Here is a 16,781-nt window from a genome sequence, read left to right as displayed (position 1 = left end):
TTCAGTGCGCCCAAAAGGTAATCGCAAGCGATCTTATATCCTCCTCGTGCCTTCTTATCGGCTGCGTACTCGTGCTCAATTTGGCGACACGATTATTGACAGCCGCTTATACTAACGAGAGCCACCTTTAGGATGAGACAGACGACACACGAACGAACGAACGAGCAAAAACCGTTAAACCGTGCGCCCATTCGTAACTGTCGCCGCGGCCCATGCAACCTTGGGGGTGAAGGGAAGACTTTTACACGTTATGTTTCATAAAACCCTGGATGGGGTTAGGCTAGCATGTAGCTGCGTTGTGTACCACCATAAAGCGATAAAATATGAGCCCTGTTTTAAAGGTTTCCGTGCGTTGTGGTGCGCTGTACACTGCTCCGTAGTCCCATTTAATAACCATTCCATTTGTTTGGACATTGATTGAAAGTTAGACCACAGGATCGTTCACCGCGCGCAGCTTAGTTCAATGTCTTTAAACGTCTTAAGGAAACCCCGTCAAAACGAAGGCGCAGTGCGCGTGCCTTGCTCTGTCTATCGATGCGTGAAAGACGCCGGAAAGACACGGGGAAGGAAACTGATTTAGTTTTATAATGTTCAAGCCGTGTTCAAGCTTCACACCTCACTGAAATGAGCTAAACGTTTGTCGGTGTGTTTTTTCCATTTGTAGCCTAGGGGCCACAATCGCTACAAACAAATTCGAGGTAGAGTGTGTAAGGTCGCACCTATTTTTATTGGATTTTATTTCCATCTGAAATCGGGCTGTGCGAGCGCGTGGCCCTATGTAAGAACGACGTGGTACATATTTCAATGTCAATGTGTCGGTGTGTTCGGTGCGTTACTCTTTAACATTCGTTTTGTTCGCCTCCCCCCGCTGGCTGGGGGTGAGAATGTGAATAAAACGGTTGGGTGGCTTCAATTCTGTGAGATCACACAGCTTCCGTTTTGCTGCAATCAAAATCGAAATCGGCAGTAGGAATGCCGGGCGTGTCGTGTCTTACAATCTGTTGCACGAACACCGGAATTGGAACGGAACAGAAGCCGTCAGCTGGGCACTGGAACATTGGACTGGACTTTGAAATCGATATCCTTACCGTAAGACTGGATGGAAAGGATTATATTCCTCTTCTTTTCTGGACAGGTTTCTTCTTTCGAAGGAAGTAGGTTTTCCAGCAAAGGTAGCAGAGTGATTAGCTGTGTAAAAAGCGGATTAAATGTCCCAAAAGAGTTGCTACCGGTGGATGTCCCAATAGGATATAGATTTGTTCGAATTTTTGTGGTTTCCCCGTCGGTAGGTGGGGCTTTTAAATTGATATTATTTGAGCTTCCTTTTCTACTGAAACATGACATTGTGGGTTTTCGTGTGGACACGAAGGGACTTTTGCCTTTTGTCTTTTAAGATCTCCTAAGGGAGAACATATTACGGAGGAAAGGTATTACAAGGAATGTTCAATTTTCTCCATGACTAAGCATTGGAAAGTGCTCCTCCGCTTCGTGGAGTTCAAGAAGCAGCTTGTTTTTTTATCTGTCCTTGGTGTCTTTTATTTTGGCTGTCTCGCGGGCTTATTTATTGAGGGAAAATTCAATAACCGATTGAGCACGCAATCTACGATATGCGCGAGTGTTCAGGTATGTGTGGTATAGGCGCAGATACGGGACGCTGGAAACATGATGAATGATGGGCACTCAACAAAAAAAAAAGGATAAGAACACCAGCAACAACAACGGCAGTGAAGTGTGGCTTCTTGGCGACACGGCGATGAGAATGTAAACGATCACATTTTCCAATTTTTCATGACAAACGATGACGACGACGACAACGACTACAATATGGTCTGTCGCCAGGGGAAACGTCGTATGCCAACCGCGTAGACGCGATTGTTTTTTTTTTTTTTTTGTGGTGGGAAGATGGTACGGACAAAAGGAAAAGTATTACATGTTAAGCTTTTTTGCTTGTTGCTCCGTCGAAAAGCTTACCCCAGGTGGCATTGATTCATTAAAAACGTTTCTTTGCCATTAAAATTGCATACATGTGGGCGTTTTTTGAAGCACACGTGCCTGTTAGTCTTCAAACCGCCTGCAATTATGCAATGTTTGATAAAAACTTACCCTTATTAACCGCTTTATATCGCTCGTTCATCAAGACTACGTTCCTGGATGTTTGCTTGCGAGAGTAGCGAAAAAATAATAAAAAAAAGTCCATCACGCAACCACGACTTCCCCGCATTTTTGTTCGCTGTGTGCCCGTTTATCATTTTTGATTGAATTGCTGCCTGCTCCGCGGTATAGCGAGATGCCAAAATGGGGGCACAACAGTGCGGTGTGCAGGAACGAAATTAGGTTAGTGAGGGAACCCCTCGAAGGCAGCGGACGGAAAATATGTTCCCACCTGTTCCGGAAGATGGATCGGAAGAAGCCACACACTCACACACACACACATAACCCGAGCCGGTCATGCAATGTGTGTGACCTCTGCCTTTTTCCTTTCGTTTCCTTCTAGACAGCCCAACCAGCTTCAAGCATAATCGGTTTCGAGGTTTTCGAGCGTTGGCGTGTAAAACGTGTGTTAGTCGTGTTCAGACAGAAGACCGTTGGGCCGTCCATAAATCCATAAATCCGCACCGGGTTTCCGGAAACCATCGTCCTACACAACAGCAGCCGGCGGGAAACGTAACCATCGCCCTAGCAACATCCCGCGCTGTGAGTGGAAATAAATTTCCCATCCACACACCCGGAGCCTGGGCTTAACCTTTCGTGCGCGCGCGACACACTCTTCTTAAGTATTGATAATTTGTGTTCAGTTCGTGTTCTACACATCTAACACGCGCGGTTTGTTTGCGAGCAGAACGAGCTTTGATTTGTGATGCTGTTGGCAATCGCTCGGCGCAAAAGAAGCGCTTTAGAAGCAACAGCTGTGCTGTGCAGAAGGGCTTCGCGGTCGCCCAAACCGGGTCTCGCGTGTGTGTCATAAAAAGTCATAAACCTCTCGGCACCCGAAAACCCTTTTAAACCCCCCCCCCCCCCGCAAAAAAAACGCCGTTTTGTACGTGTCCCTGGGTGGGGGATTAAAATTTTTCAAATTGTTTTCATATTTCTAAATTGGCTCGAAAGCCACCACCGATCGGGTGGGATCGTGTTCGCGCAGATTGATAAGCTGGCCAGCTTTTAGAGCTCGCATGGAACTGATTGAAAGTGTACCACACAACCCTCGTTTTTTCCACTCAAAAATAGCCCGGCGAGAGGAAATGGGAAAACGAGAAAACAAAGTCATAAAATTTTACGATCCGTTTTGGTCCGATGTGTCTCGATTTTTGTTATCCCAACTTGTTGGGACATACAGCTGGAACATAGAGTGAGTGAATGTGTGTCTCTGTGTACAGTGGTTCACACTCGCAGGCCATCCAGTTGGGATGCAGTTTTCGAATTGGGATGCAGCAAAAAAAAAAAAAGGTGCATCGGTCTGTTCTCCGCCACCACCGCTGAGTGTCGTTTTGTTTTGAGAGCGATAAAAACGCACATCGGCGCTGGATTTGGCGGGCACAAAAAAACACACTCGAGCACACTCTGAAGAGCCTGCTTGAGCGAGTGGTGTTGTGTGTTTTTGTGTCTCTAGGTGGCTGATTTTATGGGGAGTGAAAAATCCGTTACAAAAACTATTCCCTGTTCGTTTTCGGCTGAGGGGCTAACCCGAATAGTTTTGTTGAAGTGTTAAAGTTTGGCCTACATTATTGAGTTTGGCCACGCATCTCTCCTACACAAGCAAAACTAAAGACTCCAAAAAAAGGAGAACAAAGTGGTGAAATGTTGGGATCAAACGGGAGAGAGAAGACAAAAACACATGATCATGATCACTTCAAGCAATCGAAAACAGTAGTTAAGTGTCGATCATTCAAACAAAAAACAACACGAACAGCGAAAAGAAGGAACAAAATCACCTCCAAAAACAGATGTCAAAATAAACGCCTTAAGCGCAATGGAATAATAATACAGAGCAGCAAAAAAAAAATTGCTCCAATTGAAGTTTACGATTCATTAGCCTTAAGGCCAAGAATAATAGAAAACTGTAACACCTCGTGCTGTTTCCTGCGGCTTTTTAAAGCCTCAAAAAAAAGAACCTTCAATAAGCCGACCACATAAACCCCGCCGGTGACTTGGGTCACACCCAGCAAACAAACCAAAATTAAAGGAAGAGAAGAGAGAGAAAAAAACCAACGGCCACGATACACATACTCAAAACGATCAAAAACCCATAATCTTCCGGCAGGAGGTTGTCGTTCCCCTTTTGTTCCTCTCCAACGCCTCGTCTTTAATCCTCGAAGGTGGCAGTAATAGCTCAAAGACGGTAGATTCAGAAGAGAAAAAAATGCCCCGTCGGTGTGATGTCTTTGTGTGTAACGCACGCAAACAATATGCCACGGATCCGGAGCAATGCATATACACACACCCATCATGTATCGATATACAGCGTTCCCAAAAACGGCCCCGGGGGTGACACTCCACACTCTCCTCAACATCTGGCAAACATAAAGGCGCGCGACACGTCGACACTTCATCGCCTCCGGCACGCCCGGAACTCGCACTTTAGGGCACTCCAATGCCAAGGAGAAGAAAAAGGGACACAAGAAGAAGAAGAAAAAAACGTCCCACACGGTCGCCGATCTAAGACCGCCGAAGACAAGAGGGCCATTATGACCGCACCGAATGGTGTGTTGTACGTGGCTTACGATTGACTCCCGTCAACGTTCATCTGGGGGTTTGTCGCTTAGTGACATCGGGTGAAATGAAGTGTCAAACGATGATCACCACACGTGCCCACTGTGTGTTGTGTACGCTTGAGACGCTGTTACACCGTATGTTCTGCGAGGAACACTCCTCGCCCCCAAGGGTGCCATATCGTTTTTTCACTATCTGTTGGGTTCAATTGACACTACACCGACGCTGCTTGCACACCATGCTGATGAAGTGATAAGTGTCTCAATCCGAAACGATCCCGGTTCGATATGCGTCTATGCGTTTTGTAAGGCACGACAGGACCCCGTAGATAATTACGGACCTTGCTTCGCGGGCGCAAAAGATGCACACGTCAGCGGCTATTATTGGTTCCAACTGGTTGAGCCTGGAATCCTGAAGATCCTGATGAGTCTTTAATTGATCTCTCTGGGTGTTTGTGTGTGTGTTTGAAACGTTTATCTCTCGGGAGGCGATTAACGAGACACAGGGTGATCGCCTTTTCTTGCATTGCCCGGTCTTTCTAAGGACTCCTCCGCAGTGTTAACTCCTGAAGTCAGCGAGAGCCATCGGCGAAGGATTTAAATTGCCTACAACGGAACGCAACATTTCAAAACCGTCCCGGAAGTTTGAAATGGGCAACAACTAGTAGCACAATTTATGACACAATCCCTCCAAACAACAAGCTCCTCGCACCATTAGCGCGTGTGCCCAAGGACAAGCAATGATGTCCGGCGTGCGTTCTCGTTTGGAACCTTTTGTTTGATCTCCCGTTCTTCCCCGGGATCGGGACAATTAACAGGCTTTCGGGCGCTCACAAACACATCTGTCCGCCGTCCTCTCGTGCTGCTGCGTTCGCCACAAAAGCCGGATGATCGATTTAATTGTCGCACGGCGCGGCGGTTGTCCTTTTGTCGCAAATTTCTCTCTTTATTGACCACATCCTCCTCCTGTCGGGATGGTTGGGCTTTAGGGCTACGCGCGTGGAAGGACACCCTGAAAAACGAGGGAACGCATCGAACACCAGCACAAACAAAGCGATTGAGTGGTGGATTTGTTTTTGATTGTTCTCGCAAGATCCCTCCCCCTGGCGAGTGCGTGTTCCGTGGTTTGTATGCTTTTGCGTGTCATTACGATCAGAATGCAACTCCCCAGCAACCTAGCAAGCCTGGAAGTGGGAGAGACAGAACGAGGAAAGCATGCTGCAATTCTAATGTCAACGAATTCATTATACGGTCACGGGGCCCAGGGTTTGTCCAGGGTCAGTTCATCACGTGCCACGTTGCTGCATCCTACAATCCCTATTAGGGCGAGGGAAATCCCATCGCATGAATAATGGCTTCATCAGGGCCGGAAGAGAGAGAGCGCGCGCGCGAATCGAATTTGAAGCAATGATCGATGGCGCTGAGGACACGTTCGCTTCCCGGGTAAACTAACAAATCATACCAACTACGCTGATAGCGTCTAGGGAGTGTAAAAGGCAAAGGAAGGAAAACGGAGAGGTGATAGAAAAAATAATTTCCCGTGTCGGGAAAGCGTCGGATAGGATAATCATATTGCCCTGCGAGTTCGTTATCATTTCTCCGGGAGTTAGCAAGGAGGACCTTCGCCTTTTACCCATGTAGCCGCCACCAAGAGCTCGAAGCTAGCAACAAGAAGCCGCGCGAGCAAAATGGGAAAAGCCATCGCAATCTATTTTATAATTACCATCGCTTATTTCCGTTCGTATTATTCTCCGAACCGGCGTTCCGAGCGTTGGTTAATCTGCTAAATTACCCAAGCACACACACCATTTCTTCACGGCCATTTGCAGTGTATGGTGTGTCCTCCAACTGCACAAGAGCGCCTAAGATTTATTGTTTCGGGCTTAAGATTTACTACCACTGGCGCTGTCTTCCTGCGAATGCCTCGGAGCCCGAACCTGCTTAGCCTCTAGGGTGTGTACAGGGAGGTCTCTTGCACCGTACGTGTGTTGACCGGGTGTCGTCCCGAGGTCGTCCTACCACGTGACTTGCTGAGTGTTTTCATCTATCTGCATCTGCAAACCGGTCCGGTGGCCCGGCGGACACCTGAGAGAACGCACGTCCCTCGATGGGATGGGAATTGGTTTTACGAGCCAGTTCCGGTTCTTATGTCACTCCCTGATTGCACTTATTGGATTATAAAACTTCAATTGGCCCTAATGGACCCCAGACCCATGCGCACGGGACCGATTGCTCCATTAAGGGCAATGCTATTATTGGCACACGGGCTCAAGAAACGGGCTGTCCGGTGTCAAACCGAAAAAGGAACCGAGGAAGGATTTGATGAAGTTGTATTTGCGTTTGATCTCGATATTCATAACGCCATCCATCATCATGATGCGTGATGCGAGCATTGAGCGTTTTGCAAACCTCAGAAATATCCAAATCCACCTCCTCCATTAAAAAACGCCGCCACAAACAAACAGTGTCCTTGCCATTTCCTTGCTCACAGTTTTGGGAGAACACTTGCGACACCTCGGTGTGCGTTGTCAGCGGGTCGCTGAATGCCTTAAAGGAGAAGTAGCAGGATGTCTTACAGCAAACAGCATCGGTAGTGTACACCGTGACACCTTGACACTCTTGACCGTGTTTGGACACGCGCTCGACTTCTGTGTCCAACGTGGCCGGGTGCACCATGTTTCTGAGCGCGCCCGCGCGACATCCGATATGTTGGCGTCCCAAATTGGGGTATTTTGGTGTGTTTTAATTTTGTAATTTGGGTGCAGTGTGTTGTTGTGTGCATGTTTGTCAATCGTGGGGAATCGGCGTCTGGGGCACGGTGAAGAAGCACACACTCATCGCGCTGAAGCGCCTTTTTAGGGAACCTGGGAAGCTGACCCGGGTGGCGTCGGAAGATTACTGTCCAATAACTTGCCAGCGTTATGATGCTTCACCGGTAAGGTTGGCAGTTTATTGCGCTGGTAATAGTGGTAACTCGAGCTGTGCATCATAAACGCACGAATAAAAGCCCACCATTCGACGTCTTTTAGTAGGTTATTTGGTGTAATCTGCTTGTATGGGAGTGTTGTTAGCATATGAGCTTTAAGTTTATCTTTAAATTGATTTTATTATTTGTCGTTTTTGTTGCATATTGATTATTTTATTGTAGTTCTTGATATGACAATATGATTTTTATCCGATTTCGTATTTAAATCATCTCTTAAATAGCATTTTGTCTAAAATCTCTGATTTTATGATACAGCAGTTTCAATATTATTTTCATTTATTAAAACAGTGGAATTTTAGCTTCTAAAAATTGTTGTTCATCAACCGAATACATTATCGAAAGCAAAGATCATACCTTTATAGCAGATGTCAACTGCAACTGCCTTTATTATCAGCTTCAGCGCATGAATCGCTTCTTATTCGTTACCCAAAAAACCAGAATTAATTACAATTAAACTAACATGTGCGAGAGAGAAAGAGGCAGAGAACCCTACACTACACAGAAAACTCATAAACAATCTTTCCAAATGACATTTCACTAAGCAAAAAACTCACACACCTTCCTTTTGTGAAAAACGTGAAATGAATTACTCTTCAAAACAATAGTTTGCCTAATAACAAACGGTAGGAGGGGTCATATGGCATTCCCTCTGTAAATCATTGTTTCCAACAATCGGCAACGAGAACAGCAGAAGCAGCAGAAGAAAAAAACAAACCGGATCTTCTTCCGGTTAAAATTTTTGATAATAATTTCCCCCCTCCCTTTGATACTGCCCGCGCCCTGTGTTAACCCTTTTCCCATTTCGCGTGGTGGTGGTGGTAGCGGTGGCTTTGCGTCATCGAGTACTCGAGTTTGGGTGGGTTTTTTTTTTCGAGCAAATAGAAAAATCTGTCCACTTTTTTCGTCCCTCACTTGTGCTGAAGGAAGAAAAAAAATATTCCAGTCGTGGGATATAGAGCATACCGGAGGGGAGGGAAAAACAATCTCTCTACCATTTTTGCTAAATATAAAAATCCATTCAAAAAGGCTTGCGAAGAGCGAATGGGATCAAAGCCGAGAGGAAATACAAGACCTCAACACGACGACGCGCAGTCGAAATGTTTGGACGTGAGTTGATAATTGCGCTGGCTTTAGACCCATACTGGTGGCAAAAAATGGCAAACAGCACAAAATACATGACGTAGTGAAAAAATCACGAAAAAAGAACGGGAGAGTTTAAAGAAAGCTTCTTGTATTTCGTTCCTGGCTGTTTGAAACAGGAGAGTACCTACCGATGTCCTTCCAGCAGCGTCCCTTTGCATTATGTCCCCACAAACTAACAGTTCGATACTGTTTTTTTGCACAAAAAATGATCCGATTGTGCCCTGGAACGACGACACAAAAAAAGTACCTCAAAAGGGGTAAAGGGGTAAACACAGTGCTTTGCACCAGGCCAGCGGTATCCTTTTAACCAGCGGCTTTCCCGCTTTCGGGCACCGAACAAAACACCGGTGTAGCATCGAGAAGGGTAATGAAACGGATGATGATACACGGTTAATGGGATTTTCTTCTTTGCAAAACCGTTTGCCACCGGTGCGTGCTGTGCGTTTGAAACGGGAGAAGACGTCGACGGATTGAAACGGGAGGAAAGAGAGAGGACTCAAATTTAACCCCCGTGTTTTTGGGTAGTAGTTTTACACTTTTCACCACCTTCTGCCGGGGCGTTGTTGTTCGGGGTAGAAGAGTAGTGAAACAAAAAATCCCCCAAAAAGTGTCCATCATAATTTTCCTCCTCGTTGTGTCCGAAGAGGAAAAGCGTGCAACACACGACGCACCACCGCACAGCAGGAGAAGACATCCTCCTGACCACCTTTTTCCCGCATATCACATTTCAAACTTTTATGAAAAACCGGCAGCAGCTAGGCTACCGGGCGGGCGGTTGGTAAAGGCACGCCCGGCATGCGGCAGCACACAAAGTTTGTCCCTTTTTATTCTCTCGGATGATAAGTTTAATGAAACAGCAAATGAACTATACACACACAAACCAACCAACTAACCAAAAAACCCCTTCCATCTTCCTTGCCCCTCCTTCCTCGCCCTTTTGTTGCGAATGATTTTTGTGTGTGTTAATATATTTAATTACCATGGGCCAATGAACGGCTGGACGTTTTCCATCATCGGGTAAATAAGCGTGAGGTGGCGATTTTTGTGTTCTACGCTTCGGTTGGTGGTTAGCTCCTAGAGAGCTTCCCGGGTTTGTTTTTTTTTTCGTTCTTGTTGCGTTTGGATCCGCTCGGTCGGAGGTCGCCGGAGTGTAGCCTGCCACAGTCAGTTTCATTGAACTTCAAATGAACGATGCTTCAATATTTTTATGATATCGAAATGATGGGCCGTGATGTATCAAATTTGCGGGCGAGGCACGTGGTGTGTGTGTGTGTGTGTGTGTGCATGTCACTAGTTTTTGTCCTTTGGTCGTTTGACAAATCATCATTCACATCGCTCTTTCTCCCTTTAATAATAACCACCGAGCCATCAACCGGCAAATGACGCAGCAGGAAATGGGAAAAACTGACCGAAAAAACAGCGTTCTGCTGCTCGAGGTCATGGGTGGTGCGGTTTTTTTTGTGTGTGTTTTCTTTTGTGACAGGCATCAAATAGTCACAAACCAGCATTAATTGATAGTTTAAATTGCCCATCAGCCCTTTTAGTTGCGGTGAGATATTCAATTGATTTGGCAGTACATTTTTTACCAACATGTTTGCAACAAATTTTGAATCAAAGACAGATTATCATCGTCTTCACTAATTCACAATTATGCAAATCATAATTCAGCTGATGCAACTCAAAAAAATGCATTCGTTTGAGCACGTGTTTGTTCCTTGCGAACGTGATCCGATGAAATCTGTGATGCAAATTGCATACCATCAGGAGTAGCGCTTACACCAACTTGCATCTGTTCGTTTTGCTACGCTTGCAAACTGTTGCATACTTTCAGGGGCAATGTGAATGCTTACGACGCTAGCGCCACTGCTGGTGGGAATTGTAACTAAAAGTCTAGTTGCACATTATCGCCATCTAGCGGCGAGTATGAAAAACACAATCTTCATCTGAAAGCTTTCGCGGCTTTCAAATGAAGCTTTTTTCAACTTTTCCTTTTTTCCCCTCTTTGTTTATTTCTTTTCAAGTTTTCCTTCAAGTTTTATTCCCACACAGCAATCATCCTGCTGGTGTGAACTTAAATTCATTGCACTTTGTCTCAGTTTAACGTTTTGCACACCTTCTTCTGTCACAACGTCTGTTGCTATCTTTTGCATTCATTTCATAAAAATGTAAACCTCATCTAATCGAAAATCATACGCTTTTCGCTCAGCGCCATCAAACTCATCTTCACGTCGTATAATGTATCTTGGGCCTTATTCCGAGTACCGGCAAGAATCGCAAACACGCTTTATACTTAATTTATCCGCCGCCTACCATCAGCACCTTTTCTGTGGGCAAACGGACGGGAGGGCAGAGCAAAGGGATTTCCTTCCACCAGCGTCTTATCATTGTTTTACAATCGCACAAGCGACCATTATATGGCACCTTCTGTGCTTAATTTGCTGACTGCTGGCTGCAGCGCTCGCCAACCATTGTTTCACATTTTATGCTGCTGCTGATGCTACCTCTTCTCGGTTACCTTTTGTCGTTCCGACATTCATCATGCACCTGCCATTCCGGGCGGGTTGATGTTCGGGTTGAGCTTCTCCCCCTTATTTGTTGACCCCAGAGACCGAGAGGGCGAGTGGGGTTGAAAACCGTTGCAGTGAATAAACCAGTGAGCGAACAAAATTCCCGACGCGCTCTGTTATGTTGTATGTTCTGTTGGGAGCGTTTTTTTCATTGATATTGTTTGGTTTGAGCATGAGAAAAGCTTGCTAGCGATAGAATGGAATTGTTTGAAAAGGAAGCGAATCTAACGTCTTATGTCGGTTCTAACGTCTTATGGTATGTTGAAGTTGAATGGATTGATTTGAATGGAAAGTTATATTATGTAAACTATTATTTATTACTATTATTATTTATAGAACAATGAAGTCGACTAAAATGGTTTATTAAGTGTATATTTGACCCCTATTCTAAGTAATAAAAATTGCTTTAATCCTTTTAAAATACGTCAAATAGTTATCCTTGATTTAATGTTAAACTATATTAAGAAAAACATCAAAAACTAAAGAAAAAATAACCTCGTTCCTTACAATTTCCCCCATCAACACTTGCTTTTGTTTCATTCTATAAAAAAAAAAAAACAGAATAACAAACAACATTTCTTCAAACCCTTCTCCAACCAACTCCCATCCCCTGCCCCATGGTGTCTCAACATACCTTCACACAACATACACCCGGGTGGCATTATCTGCATTGCCGTGCATTAGCAGTAACGGTTGCGTTTGAATTTGAATAATGAAAGGGTCACTCTGCGGGTCACACACACACACACACACCACCTTGATGGTAGCAGCATTAAAACAACGCTGGGGCGTTAAAACCTTGCCCCGCGAAGCTTATCAGCACTCAACGCGGAGTCCCTTGTGTTGGTCGGAATGGGAAGGAAGCGTGCCGGAACCGGTTCACCAGAACACCGTCGTAGAAGACAAGTGCGCCCGCCTCTGTACGGCTGTGTGTGTGTGAGAATAGAGCATAACCCAACGCAACTTCTGGCTGTAGAATTGGGACTCCCCTCTTTTTCTGGAGGTGTTTTTTCCCCCTTTTTAATTGCAATCGCCCTTTCGCTGGGGCGTTTTCATTCACGCTAGCGCGCACCGTCCGAGGTCTCCTAACCACTCCAATGAGCACAAACACACACACACACGGTGGCGATGGTGCAATAAATCCATGGTCATTTCCTCTTCCTCGTGGAAAACCGTCTCTCGCAAGACTAGGAGCTTCGGTGGAAATCGGGTACCGTGTCACGGAAAGCGAACTGGCTCCAGAACTGGCCGCCACAGTGTGTGTGTGTGCAATGGAGGCTAATTATGGGGCTTCTCGGTTTCCTTACACGGGGGCTCAAGGTGTACCATAAACGAAAAGGGCCTTGGTATGTCTGCATGATAATAGAAAGCCCCTCTTTCCCTCCCTTCAAATTGGTTGAACAAAGGGCTTGATGGAAAATGGTATAAAGTTTTGCCGTTTCTGGCGGTAGACAAACGGCACACTGCCGGCGGCCCTAAACAAATGAGAAGCTATCGAAGTGTGAAGCCTCTTCCTTACGACTCGTCTCTCTCTCTCTCTCTGTGTGTGTGGTCACCAGTGTGAGACGTCAATTATTCGGAAGAAATGGTACAGAAAGAATCAGCACCTCGGAACCAAAAAAAAAACCGACCAACTGAAAGGGTTTGAGGCGGACTTTCACGGAAGGAGTAGTTCCCCGCTTTTACGCTATAGGCAGTACTACTACAGCATTGCCGATTTGCATACCCACCTACCTCGGTCCGTTCAAAAGAATGGGAATGGGGCCCTCGGCCCCTCGGCCGGTCCCGGTTTGCTGCATATTTTCGCTGCCAATTCCAACCAACCGGGCGCGCTTGATCGGAATGCATAAAACCGACGCCATTGCGTCCACTGCAACCACGACGTGCGGTGGCCGCAATGACGTCGAAACCGAACCGAAACCTACTCTTCCCCGTTTGCTGGACATATTGCCTCGTCCCCCTCTCCACGGTTGGGGAATGGAGCAAAAATCTATGTTAATTGAATTAAATAGCTGAGGTGGGCCATCGCTCCAACAGAGTCGCCTGCGGCAGCATTTAGTTCCCCCATTTTTCTCCGTTTATAATTTCGTGGGGGAGGGAAGAGCCCATTTCTTTCACCTCTAAGAAGATTTTCTCTACTTTTTTCCTCTGTTTTGTATTTTTGGGGAGAGTTCGTTCACACTGAAAGGTGTGTGCGCTTGGTGCGTGGAGGAGTTGCGCGCGCGCGTTATTGCCTGTTATTTATTTCTGGCCGCTGGTCTGGCCCTTTCGCAGAGACAGTTTGTGCATTCATTTGTTCACGTTTTGCCATCCCGGCAGATGTTATGCTCATAATTATGCACACCACCCCCAGTGCCCGGGGACCATCACCTTCCCGCACCCTTTCGGAGTGATTTGTTTTGCTTTTGAAAGCTCCAAAGAAATGAAGATTAAATTTCTATTTCCTGTCCAGCCAAGACGCTCGGCGCGTCTTTTTTGACTTGTCACAGAGAGAGAGAGAGGGAAAGGGGAAATGAAACAAAGTGGAGTTGGAGCTTTTTGATGTTCGCCCGAAAAAGAAAAAAATGATGATGAACTACAGCGCGACCGAGGTTGAGGGTAATGAAAGACTTGCGAGGTTCACCCACACCGCATGGTGGAGTGAAAGAGATTGCCGTTATGGGCCATTTATGCAAAGTCAATGTCCATCAAAACAAGCCCACCAGCAGTGTAAAGCATACGTTTTAATAAGTTGTTGCAATTTAATTAAATCACCATCACCCCTTTAAAAACGAACAGGTAAAAGTTATGTCCCCTTGTGTGTCAAGGGGAGTGTTTTCGCTCGGAAGTGTTATTAGAAAATGATCAAGTGTTGTGGTTTTATCTTGATTTTCTTTTCTCGTTTTGTGATCGATTCATTTCGGTAGGCTGGTGCAATTTTTTATGAGTTTTTAAGCAGAGTTTTCCACTTTGTTGTTTCCTTTTTCCGGAGAAGCATTTGCATTAAACATAGCTTTTTTCTTTGCTTTGTTCTTGTGTTTCTTTTTTCGTGATCTTGCACACAGAAACCTTTTGGCTTTCCTTTCCTCTCTTCTGCTTGTTGTTTTTCAACTTTGCTTCTCAGTTTGCTACCCAGTTCGTGCCCAGTGTTTCGTGCCTTTAATTTACTCATCATAATCCATCTTAGTTCGTTTTGCTTCTTTCCTCACTTACTCTCTCTTTCTCTCACTCTCTCGTTCTTTGTTTTTTTTCTTTTTTCCTTCTGTCTCGGTACATTTTTTCTCTCCTTTGATTGGTATGTTTTCGTGCATGTGTTCACGTTCGCTTTTCACTCCCGCTACCCTCTCTTTGCACAGATTTGCTAGCTAATGTTTGCTGTTTTACATTTCCATTTCCATCGACTAGTTGTTTCTACCTAGTTAAAGCGTTTTTTTACCCTCTACCCCGTCTGTTTGTTATGTTTTTCTCCTAATGCTGTTTATAAATCTCTTCATTTTTCACTTTTGTTTCACATCATCGTGCGGCCTAGGGCTGTATGGATCCACACCAACACAACAAAACGCTCCTTTTTGCAATATTGTTGCAAAGCGAATCAAATGCGGCGCCGCAATGATGAGTTTGTTTGTGTGTTTTGCTGCCTTTGCTTAGTAAAAGTGACCCGCTTTTAAAGGAACGATCAACAAACAAACATAGCGAAGAAAAGAGAAACTGCACCAGGATGACAGCATCTCTTGCTGTCTGGTACGGTATATGGTACCGGTGGCAACAATCGGTGTGTATCGAAGAAATTGAGAGTCAGTAAGGCTTAAGTGGGTCACATTTGCTTGGAAAAACAGTGGACGTTCTATGCGAGAGCTCTTTCAACAGATTCGCTTTGAATAAAAGGAAACAGAACGCTAAGGGATTAAAATCTCCACCTCCAAAACCACACGAAGACTCCATAGGGATAGTTCCAATCCCATCTTCAGAAGATATAACAATCAGGGAACGAGAATTGCTTTACAGAATACACCCTCTTTCTGCTCACTGTTGACAATGAGCTCGATAAACACCAGCTCCAATCGAGGTTTACAGCAGCTTAACACCCTGTTGCTGTGTATTGCTTCTGCATTTTTTTTCCTTCAAATCCCCATTGGTGTTTCCCTTTGCTTCCGAAAAAAACGCACACCCAGACCACAGACGGCTACAGGTGGTAGGGACGGTGTCTTCGTCTAATCTTTGTTCTCCACCATCACTACTACCTCCCTGGCATTTCCCAGATAAGCTCACGCATTTTTCCCTCACGTATCGGATGAATGCGTAAGAACAATGTCGCCGTTTGGTTGGTCGCCTTGAAGAATCAGAACACGAAACGTACCCAAAACTGAGCTGCTGGGTTGGTACGTGATTGAAAGTGCCAGGGGAGGGAAAACGGAAGGAAATCAACCCCCCAACAAGAGAACACGAACGACTATTAAAGCTCCAGACAGTACGCAGTAGGAGTTTGCAAAAAAACACTTCTCTGACGATGAGTTTTCATGAATCAAGTTCGGAAAAACGGCCGGACGTACGGTTGAGTTGGTTCTACACCCCGCCCCCTCTGCTTTTTGGGTAGTGCTAATGGCCCTAACGGGGTGATGCTCAATCCCTTTTGTGTTGGCTGCTGTTGGCTGCTGCTGCTCCAAACTCCAACTTCAATTCCAAAAAGGAAGGTTTAAAGACCTTTAAAACGGTCAGCTCGTCCCAAGCCTTAAGAGGGAAGCATCACATTTTCAATCGAGCGTAGTTTTCGCCATCGAAATTGGTTTGCTATTTAGATGCTATTGGTACCTTTGGAGCCGGGCTTGGTAAAGGTTTTACATCGCCGAACCGATGGGCCCGGCGTTGGTTTTGTTGGTTATCTTGAACCAATCTTGATTGGAATCTTGGAGGAATTGGCCCGAAGCACCACCGCCGCAATTTCCCACTTTTCATCGGCCACAAACCTCTGGATGGGGTATGTGTGTATGTGTATGTTTACTTTAAAAGTTGGCTTTGAACAAAGGCTTCTCTACTCTTCCATCAATACGTTCCTCGATCATGATGATGATGATGGTAATCGGGGCGCGAGGAAAAACGGAAAAATCGAACCTCTCTCTCTCTCTCTCTTTTTCTTGCTATTGCACCAATGTCGGTTGAATTGGTTTTTCCTGTTTGGTTCGGCCTGTGTGTATGTGTGTGTGTGTGTGTGTGTGTATGTGGCTCGGTAAGTAATCTTGCGTCATAATTTCTTACCGATCCACCGAGAACCACCTGTGCCGTGTGCTCCGCCACCGTGGTGGTGGTTGATTGCATAAACTGTGCTGCTGCTACTATTCCTATACAACAGCAGCACGAGCGAACGGAAGAAAAAAAAACATACACACTCATACCGAACCGTCT

General features: G+C 45.6%; 1 protein-coding gene across 7 annotated transcripts in view; it reads left to right on the top strand.

The window, feature by feature from the left end:
- LOC120899623 (rap1 GTPase-activating protein 1) overlaps positions 1-16,781 on the top strand; it is a 161,100-nt gene that overhangs the window by 95,415 nt on the left and 48,904 nt on the right. The gene's annotated exons all lie outside the window — the stretch shown is intronic.

The sequence above is a fragment of the Anopheles arabiensis genome, chromosome 3 (genome assembly GCF_016920715.1).
Source record: "Anopheles arabiensis isolate DONGOLA chromosome 3, AaraD3, whole genome shotgun sequence".
Taxonomy (NCBI): Eukaryota; Metazoa; Arthropoda; class Insecta; order Diptera; family Culicidae; genus Anopheles; species Anopheles arabiensis.
This window is presented reverse-complemented; position numbering and strand designations above follow the sequence as displayed.